Source organism: Pygocentrus nattereri, chromosome 17, assembly GCF_015220715.1.
Source record: "Pygocentrus nattereri isolate fPygNat1 chromosome 17, fPygNat1.pri, whole genome shotgun sequence".
NCBI lineage: Eukaryota > Metazoa > Chordata > Actinopteri > Characiformes > Serrasalmidae > Pygocentrus > Pygocentrus nattereri.
In genome coordinates this window covers 8024614-8034833 of record NC_051227.1, presented here as the reverse complement: position 1 = coordinate 8034833, position 10220 = coordinate 8024614, and positions in this window count along the sequence as shown.

Here is a 10220-nt window from a genome sequence, read left to right as displayed (position 1 = left end):
ATTGGTATAGTGTAGGGTGGTTACCCAGGTGGGGATTGAACCCCAGTCTACAGTGTAGAAGGCAGAGGTGTTACCCACATGAAGAATATACAGGGTGATTCAAAAAGATTCATCCGATTTCAAAGCTCCATATATTTACAACCGCGAGGTGTCTAGGAACCAATCATAATCCAATTGTAAGAGGTGGTCAAAGAGTTTCTGACTCTCAGTGGAAGATGACTCCTTCAGTCTGAGAGGAGTTGAGACCCCTGAGCAGAAAGCATTCTGGTTTCTCCAAGTCAATAAGAGTGAATCCGTCATAACTGTGCGATGTGATGTTCGTCGGCAGTGAAGCTCCAACAGCTCAGAGCATTCGCCGTTGGTTCCACAGCACTGGATGATCTCCGCAATCCCACTGAAAGAGCCGTGAGTGCAGCAACGCCCGACACGCTCAATCCAGTCTGGGATGAGTTTGTGGTGTTGATGTCGTCCGTACAGCTGGAGGAGGTTCAGACTGAGACCTTGTAAAACTACATAATAAACTTTATGCTCATTTAAACCATTTACAGTTCACTGCACTGATCTGTAACGATTTACAAGTGAAATGAATCATTTTGAAACCGGATGAATCTTTTTGAATAGCCCTGCTTGCAAAATTCTTCAACAAGCTAATCACTAACAGTCTTTCAGTAGGGCATTGCTTAGTGAATTACACAAAAAACAGAAAGACAAAATCTCATTTCACATCCCGCCTGTTGCACCTGTTCATTTGCATCCTGTTATCTGAGTTGCTGTTTTCCCGTTTCTGTTTGGGTGCTTGTCTCTGAAAAATGCGTGAAGATAAATTCCCTCATGAGCTCATCTGCATTCAGCTAAATGAAATCCAGAGTGGCAGTGAGAGTCACATTTTCCGAGAGCTCCTTTTTCCCATTTCATGTTCCTGATGCTTTTAAAGCACATAACACAAGCAGTAGACTCACTGGACAGCAGCCAACCTGGCACTTCAGAATGAGAAACTGCCACAGCCACCTGAATCTCTCTCTTTTGCAATATTGAGCCCCCCCAACCCCCCCCCCCCCCACACACACACACTCCAAGCCCCCAACCCACCCGACTCCCCAAGCACCTCCCCGCCAACTGAGTACATTTCAGCTGTTCATTTTGAAAGGAAGCACAGAGGGGAGCTCTCTGCTGGTTATAATTATCTGAAGTCCACACATCATGCCTGGAGGGCATATAGAGAGCGGTCAGTGTTGGCCAGCAAACCCTGACCTTCTCCAAAGTCAGCTGCACCACAGGACGTGACACCTTTCACCTTCTACTTGAGACCCTGCACTGTACAAGAAGAAATAAAAAAGGTATTTTGGAGAAATAGGTCTCAGTTTAGAGGGTGCACATGTACCGACATCGTGAAAGGCTTTGTGAGGTTGGAGGCAAATGTGGACGGGGACATCTGCTTTTTCTCATGTCATTTTTTTTCCAATAAATTAATAATTATGCAAATTTCAGTATGTAGATGCAATTTATCAGCCCAATTAAAAAACACACTGGCTTTTTGTTTAATGAAATTTAGCAACACATTGGGCAAATCTTGTAACTTACCTGGACTAACATTACTTTATTAAATCAGTATAATTATGCTGATTATGGTTCGTCATTGGCTTATTTATTATGCCAATATAATTTATTACTATTTATTTTGATTTTGACTGATTATATTTGTTTAATTTGTATTTGTATTTTTTTTTATTCAACCAGATTTGACAATTTTGGGCATAAAAATGAAAATAAATTAAATTAAAAATATAAAACACTTCTTGGAAAATAAATTTTGCTTTATACTATATATATATATATATATATATATATATATATATATATATATATATATATATATATAGTGCAATTCTATATGTTAAAAATAATAAGAATAATATATCACCTCCCCAAAAAACAACTAAAATGTACATTTGTTTGCAAATGATTAAGAACTGAAATACATTTCATCCATTTTAATTGAAGAAATAATATAAAATCAAAATAAACAAAAATAAATTAAAACATAATAAAATTAAATTTAAAAAAAAAACTTTAACTTTGGCTTTATGCTGTATAAAATTTAAATATTAAATATTTTTAAATAGATAGCTAGATAGATAGATAGATAGATAGATAGATAGATAGATAGATAGATAGATAGATAGATAGATAGATAGACAGACAGCCTTTCAAGCAGTACACCACTTTTCATCACAGCTGGACCATAATACAGTATTGCTATACTGAGGTATGCAGTGATTCCAGCTCTGCACTGTCAGGCAAGACTGAAGAGTGAACAGTGTGTGTGCAGCACTGTTGAACTGGATGTGTAACACACTGTAAATGAGGGGTCATTCACTCCTATCAGACATGGTGTTCTTCACCATTCATCATGCCTATAGTGCAGTTATGCACAGAGATAAATGCTAAGTGAGCAGAAAGATTGATCTTTGCAGTTCAGCAAGGCTAAAGGAATTTAAGGTCTTCCAGTTCAGGCCCATCACCATCATCTATATATAGCACTCAAGGACGCGGTTGACACCTGGTCACTTTATGTGACCAGTACCTGGATAAGATTTTAGCCACATGCGTTTACAAATGCAACTCCATTGACTGAAATCTGATTGCTGTGTTTGAAGGAATATGCAAATTCACTCGGTACGTGGTAACCAATTACCCATTGTTTATCCATTTAGAGTTGTTTTTGTTTTTGATTGAACTGAAAAGAGTTTCTCTTGTACTGGGAGTTATTTTAGTCATACTGGGAGGAGTTTCAGTTGTACTGTGAGTTTTGGTTGTACTGGGAGGGGTGTTGATTTTACAGGGTGGGGGTTTTGATTGTACTGGGAGGAGTTTGATTGTACTGGCAAAAGTTTCTGTTGTACTGGGAGTTTGTTTAGTCATCCTGGGAGGGATTTCGGTTGTACTGTGAGGAGTTTTGGTTGTACTGGGAGGGAATTGAATCATACTGGGAGGAGATTGTGGTGTACTCGGAGAGGTTTGGATTGTACTGGAAGGTGTTTTGGTTGTACTGGGAGGAATTTTGGTTGTACTGGGAGGTGTTTCAGTTGTACTGGGAGGGGATTTAGTCATACTGGGTGGAGATTTTGTACTTGGAGGGGATCTGGTTGTACTGGGGGGGGCTTTGGTTGTACTGGGAGGAGTTTTGGTTGTACTAGAAGGGGCTGTGGTTGTACCAGGAGAAGCTTTGGCTGTACCAGGAGTTTTAGTCGCACTGGTAGAAGTTTTGGTTGAAGGGGGGCAGTGAGTTCCATCATTTTGAGGCTACAGTGACTGAACATCCATGGAGGTCAGTAACAAACCTCTGAATCTGAATAAACTTGACTATTTGTGTTTGGTTGATGGGACATTCTAAAGTCGTAAAGTCAAGCAGCAAATAATGGAAAGTGTTCTTGGAGCTGTGCAAGAGTTGATGTTAGTCTTGGTGAATGAAGTGTTATAGATGTTTGATATTCATGTTATTCATAAGACATTTATGTGGGACATGTCTGCTGCTCGAGCCATGTACCAGTTTAGTCCTCATTTATTCCTGCACTCCTCCAAACTTGGGGGGAATAATTGTCCTTTAGCTGGGATTTAGCTTTGGGGAAATTCAAGGGATTAGGTCATATTAATCTGCCCTGCGATGGCCCGGCGGCCTGTCCAGGGTGTATCCTGCCTTTCTCCCAATGACCGCTGGGATAGGCTCCAGCACCCCCCACGACCCTGAGGGAGAAGCGGCTTAGAAAGTGTGTGTGTGTGTGTGTGTGTGTGTGAGGTGATATTAAACCCTGGTCGGCAGGTTGTTTATGTTAATATTGACCTTCTATTAATCATTACTATGTATTAAAGGCAGAGAGTGCTGTGCTGTGTTATTGGAGAGCACGTTTATGCCCACTTAATGTTTGAAAGTGTTATGTAATATCAATTACAGGTAGCTTATGAGGTTAATCTTGCTTCATCGTTCCTCTTGAGGGCATTTATTATCCACATGTTTTTTCATTATATTTCATTTTTTATCATGTTTGTTCAGTATAAGTTCAAATAAGCTTTATTTAACTTAAGTGGCTTGAAACTTCCCTGAAATTCACCCTTTGAAAATGGTTTGAAAATCAACAGCCGTCTTAACTCATCTTTTGAAAAATCACATGAAATGTTAATGACACACACTTTTTAAAAAGATGGTCTTTAGAAAAGACAGCGGCTCACTCAACGAACCATTTGCATACCTAAAGGGTTCTTTGAATTGGGAAATGTATCTTTATACCAATGGAGAATGTGTTTTATGGGGTTCTATGTAGAACCATTTTGAAAAGGGTTCCAGATAGCACCAATAGAGTTCTTCTATCAATACAATCCAAAGCTTGTAACAATGGTGGAATGCTTTCTTGATGCTAGATGAAACTAAAAGGGGTCTTCAGTAAAGACAATAGTTTTATACGTAACCATGAACACTCAAAGAACCACTTGTATGCCTAAAGGGTTCTTTGCATTCTGAAATGTCTCTTTATGTCAGTGGAGAATGTGTTGTATCTTGTGTCTAGGACCAATAGTGATCTCCAATTGTTACAATGTCAAGCTTTTAATAATAGTAGAACCCTTTTTGGTGTTATATAGCACCGTTTTCAAAATGGTTCTATATAGAACCATGTACACTCTTAAAAAAATAGGGTTCTTTAGGGATCTTTAGTAAATACATTGGTTTTGTGTAGAACCATGAACACTCAATGAACCATTTGCTTACCTAAAGGGTCCTTTGCATTGTGAAATGGTTCATCAGATGTTATATTCGGTTCTATATAGAACCTTTTTTTCTTGTTAAAACTGTAAAAAGCGCTTTGATTTGATTTTGATTTGAATATTGAAGCTGAGAGCTGATCAGAGTTAATGATCTTCTCAGCGAAGCTCGTTCTGCTCGTTAGTTTGTACTGATGATGCACCGATTCAGTCACTTGACGTTACCGAGTAGGAGGAGCTCATGAGGGTCATTTCAGGCTAGTTCGTTCACATTAATGACAGATTTGAATCCCCTAAACGAGTGTGAACCATCGTGTCAGAGAAATCAAATTTGAGCAATGAGGCTTGTGATGTGAGCATAGCCTGAGATTATGTTACTGTTCTGTTTATTTTGTCTTTCCATACTAAGCTTGTGCAGCTTCTCACCACACTCCTCTTCGGTGGCTGGTTGAGAAGGAAGTGGGCAATTGTTGAAAACTGTAGCATGAACCTCACCATGACTTCATCATTGCACTGTGTCATATTTATTCAGTGTGCTGGCTTTTCTTTTGGGGAGCAGGTCTTTGCTATTACAGTGACAGGAGAGGACAGAGCTTTAGGCCAGTGATGCTCTCCTATCCTCAGTCCTGTCACTTAGGAAGAGAAAATAGAAGAAGGCTAAATAAAAACCTGGTTATTTCTCAAATGCTGAGAGTTGCTAAGAGCCGGCGTGCAAATCTATTCATATTCACTACAGCTTCCATTGAATGAAGTGGTGATTTTAAATATTTAGTTTAGTTCAACCCTTTATTGTCACTTTAACTGTGTTGTAAGGAATTTGCTATGGCCAAAAATATACAACTGGAAGTGGAAAGTTTGTGAACAAACTTTAAAATGGACCAATAAAGCCATTGTTTTTTAGCATAAAAGTGTTGCTAAGGTGGAAGGGTGCCAAGGTACTTGTAGGCTGGAACACCAAGGCCATTGCTAAACTATTCCAGGTGGTTGCTAAGATGTTGCATGACCATAGATACATAATCCCGGGTGATTGATAAAATGCTGCATGGCAATTGATATATATCCACAGGTGGTTGCTGAAGTGTTGCATGGCAATTGATATATATCCGCAGGTGGTTATTTAGGTGTTGCTAGACCCTTGTTATGGAGTCCCAGATGGTTGCTGCGGTGAAAGTTTCCCAAGGTGCTTGTAGGCTGGAACTGCTACAGCATCGGTATTCCAGGTATTTGCTTAGGTGCTGAAAGGCCATAGATGTATAATCCCAGGCGGATGCTTAGGTGTTGCATGGCCATTGATTTATAATCCCAGGTGGTCAGAAAGGTGCTGCTAGGCCATTGCTATGGTATCCCAGATGGCTGCTAAGGTGTGGTATGGCCATCAGTTGGCTGCTGAGGTGTTTTTAGGCTGTTGCTATGGTACCAATGGTTGTACCATTTTCGATGGATTTATTTATTTAGTTATTTATTTAATACATTCAGCACCTTCAGTGGACTGTTCTGCACAGTGCTCATGGGAGAACAGTAACAGAAAACTAGAGAAATCGAGAGCCTCCACTGCTTCAATCATGAAAGAGTGGGAACCAATAACTCTATATATTATTTAAACGATATAGAAACTCATTGGCTGGAACATGCAGCTGCTGTTGCTCTCACTGAATGTCAGTGGTGAAAACTGAAACTTACGTCCACTCTCATGATTTTGAAGTTCAGGTTCATGTGAACCCTGCACAATGATACACAATGATAGTAACATTGAGATTAATAAATACATTCTGATGAATTTTACATCTATAGCAAAATGCGCTGCTTGTAGATCAAATCTTTCCTTAAGGCCACATTTTGTTTACCAAAATGAACCATAGTTTTGCTGTGATAGTTCATAATCAATGTGGTAAGATGGTTATTGTTATATTACTATGGTATCTTATGGTAACTGTGTTCATATTGTTGTACTGCCATTATCACAACCCCCTTTTTAAAAGCATGTTAAACTGAAAAACTACAAACAATGAAACTAGAATACCATCATGAAAATGCTTTGATAATATAGTCACAGTGGTTTTCCAGTAGTAGTCATAGAGGAGATATCATAGTAACAATGCCATTTAACCAAAAACAATGGATTTCAAAAAAACCTTGTCACTCATCATCTAAATCCCTGCATCATGAGGGGTGCTGGAGCTTATCCCAGCACTCACTGGGTGGAAGGCAAAATCACCGTAGACCAATAGGGCAGTCGTGGGCTGGAGGTTAGGGAACCAGCCTCGTGACCAGAAGGTCGCCGGTTTGATCCCCAGAGCCGCCAGCACATGATTGAGGTGTCCTTGAGCACGACACCTAACCCCCAACTGCTCCCCGGGCGCTGCGGATAGGGCTGCTCACCACTCCGGGCAAGTGTGCTCACTGCCCCCTAGTGTGTATGTGGTGTTTCACTGCCCAGATGGGTTAAATGCAGAGGTGAAATTTCCTTATTGTGGGACTAATAAGGGTCACTTAATCACCAGTAGTAACCATATCATTGTTTTCGTTCCACCAATAAAACTATGGATACCTTACTGTGGTAAAGAATGCCAAAACCATGGTACATTTTTGTAAGGGTTGAGCAAATAAAACAATATAAATATAAAATAATACCATAGTACATGCAAAGAAATTATAAATTTACCGGAATTATTTAAAGTTAACTGTACTGATAGATACTAGCTGTGGTTTACGGCTGTAGAAGTTTAGCTGATATTAAGTTTTAGAAGTTCTGCTGTTTGCTGACTTTTATTCTCCTTTTGTTTGGAGTAAAATGACCACAATACATCAAAACAACTGGCTTTCACTTTACCCGCTCTCCCAAAAAAAACCCCAAAAAACAATGAAACCTTGTCTTCTCAATGTTAAATGATTGTGCCTGCTGTTTAACACCATTACATTTTCAGCCCAGTGCAGAATCAAAGAACTGGCCAGCAAAAGCACCTCGTTGCTTTCTTTTGCCCCAAATAATTAGTGTAGATAATATAGTCCATTTGTTCTTTTTTTCCCTCTGCCAATGCAATTACACCTCACTTTCACAGCCATAGCCAGGCATGGTTTAATGGAATTGATTTGAACCTGTGAAGTCTGTATGCTCAATGTTAATATTATGAGTGATTGAGGACAATTTACTCTGAGATTGTCTATACTTTGCTTCATTTTACTGAATGTGAATTGATTTTTAAGGTCCTTCGTTATTAGTCTTTTCAAGTTTGCTTGTTTTTGAATGACTGGAAGTCTGCAAAAAGCCCTTTTCGCAGTAGTCCTTGAAGTTTCATCAGATCAGTTTCATCAGAAATTTGCTTTGCAACAATCTGTGGAGTCTGACAGTAGTAATTATCAGAGAAATCTCAACGTGCTCAATATGCCTGCAATGTCAATGTCACTGTGGGATGGAAAACTCTGAATTAAGGAAGTAAAGTGAAATTGTGGGTTGTCTTGTGACCAACTTTGGAACACGTGTACCAAATGGCATGATGAACTGACCAGATTTGGTTTTGGTAGGCCTTTAGTGGTCACTGTCGTGCTAATTGGATAAAAATGTAATATCTCTTGGTCTGTTTAAAGTGAACAAACACTTGGTTTCAAATGACATTCAAAACAAAGGCCAATAAAAAGTATAGTTTGGGCCCAAATACACGTTTTATATGAACTACAGACTTTGAACATGTGAGTCTACACAATAAAAGACAATAAACACCTGACTGACAAATTCATTTTGAAATCTCCAGAATTATTTTCCTGTGAGGCCTGGTTGGTACTCTGTTCTGCTCTGTAGGTTTTGCTCTAAATGGTGTCCTTTAGAAGTGAGATTCGAAACATACCAGTTCTCTTCCAAAGGTGAGATTACCTGGGGGAGACTGGATGGCACTTTGATCCAGAGGACAAAAGCTGGACTGCTACAGGAGACCATGCCAGGGGTCTAGAACCTGGGCAAAGAGCTGCTGTCCTTGTGCCAGGCAACATGCCAGGCACAAACGAAGCCTGGAGCTGAGGGAAATCATCAGCCTGGCTCACAATGTGCTTCTGCTATTGGAGCAAGAGTTGAGGAAGTGTCATTCTACCCCCAGAAGAACTAACACTCTTGGCTGAATGAGCTAATGGCTGTTGTGGAACGGTCCTGTTTGTCTTTCCTTTCTTCTCTTAAAAGAACGATCCTGCCTTTTCTGTGTGACTTAAAGTGCTTGTAGATTGTTTAGCCTCTTTCTTACAACCTCGTTTCCAAAACATTTTGGACACTGCAAAATGTAAATAAAAACTGAATGCGATAATATGCAAATCATTTAAGCTCTATATGTAATTGAGAACACTACAAAAACGATACATCTAATGTTGAAATGAGAAATTTTATTGATTTTTTTGAAAAATCTTTGCCCATTTTGAATTTGATGGTAGCAATGTGTTGCAGAAAAGCTCATTACAGGGTTATGATTGGTACTATGATGCACTACCCCTTCTTTTAACCATGCTCTGTAAGTATTTGGGAACTGAAGAGACCAACTGCTGTAGTTTTCACAGTAAATGGTTTGTTTGATGTAAGATTCCAGCTATTCAACATTCTCCTTTGTCATATCTTTTCAAAAAACAACAAATATTTTCAATGGGAACAGGTCTGGACTGCAGGGAGTCCAGTTTACATTTTGACTGCCAAGCCATGCTGTTGTAATACATGCAGAATGTGGTTTTATATTGTCTTGCTGAAATAAACAAGGCCTTTGCTGAAAAAGACGTCATCTGGATGGCAGCATATGTAGCTCCAAAACGTATATATCATTCATCATTAATGACGCCTTCACAGATGTGCAAGGCACAGAGTGGTGAACCCCTCGTCCTCTTTACTTCAGTGAGACTCACCCTCTCTGGGATGGTGTTTTTAAATTCAATCTTTTGTTGCCCCTCTCCCAACATGAAACATGTTGCTAGCATCAAATTCAAAATGGGTATATCTTTTACAAAAAAAACAAACAAAAAAAACAATCCAATCAAAAACCAATCTTTATTTGGTATGTTTTCTTTTTATTATTTTCAATTAAATATAGGATTAAAATGATTTGGACATGATTGCATTCAGTTTTTTTTTCTTTCTTTTTCACATTTTACACAGTGTCCCAGGCCACAATTTATGTTTTCTTTTTTTTCCAAATATGTTAAATTCAGCAATAGTAAATTTTCTTTCAATTCAATTTTACAATCAACAAAATGTCATTTGACCAGGAACCTTTTCCATGCGACTGTATACTCAATTCAATAACATGTACATAATGGCCATTTTGGCTGAAAAAATAAGAAAAGAATATAGTTGTCTCTGACTTTTTCACAGTACTGTGATTTGAGGATAGACCTGGGTAAAAAATGCTTTTCTTTGTTTTGCCTGGAACCCTAAATTGCTAATAAACACACAACGATTTGTCAACAAGCAGATACAGAAGCAAAACTGCCACAGTGTA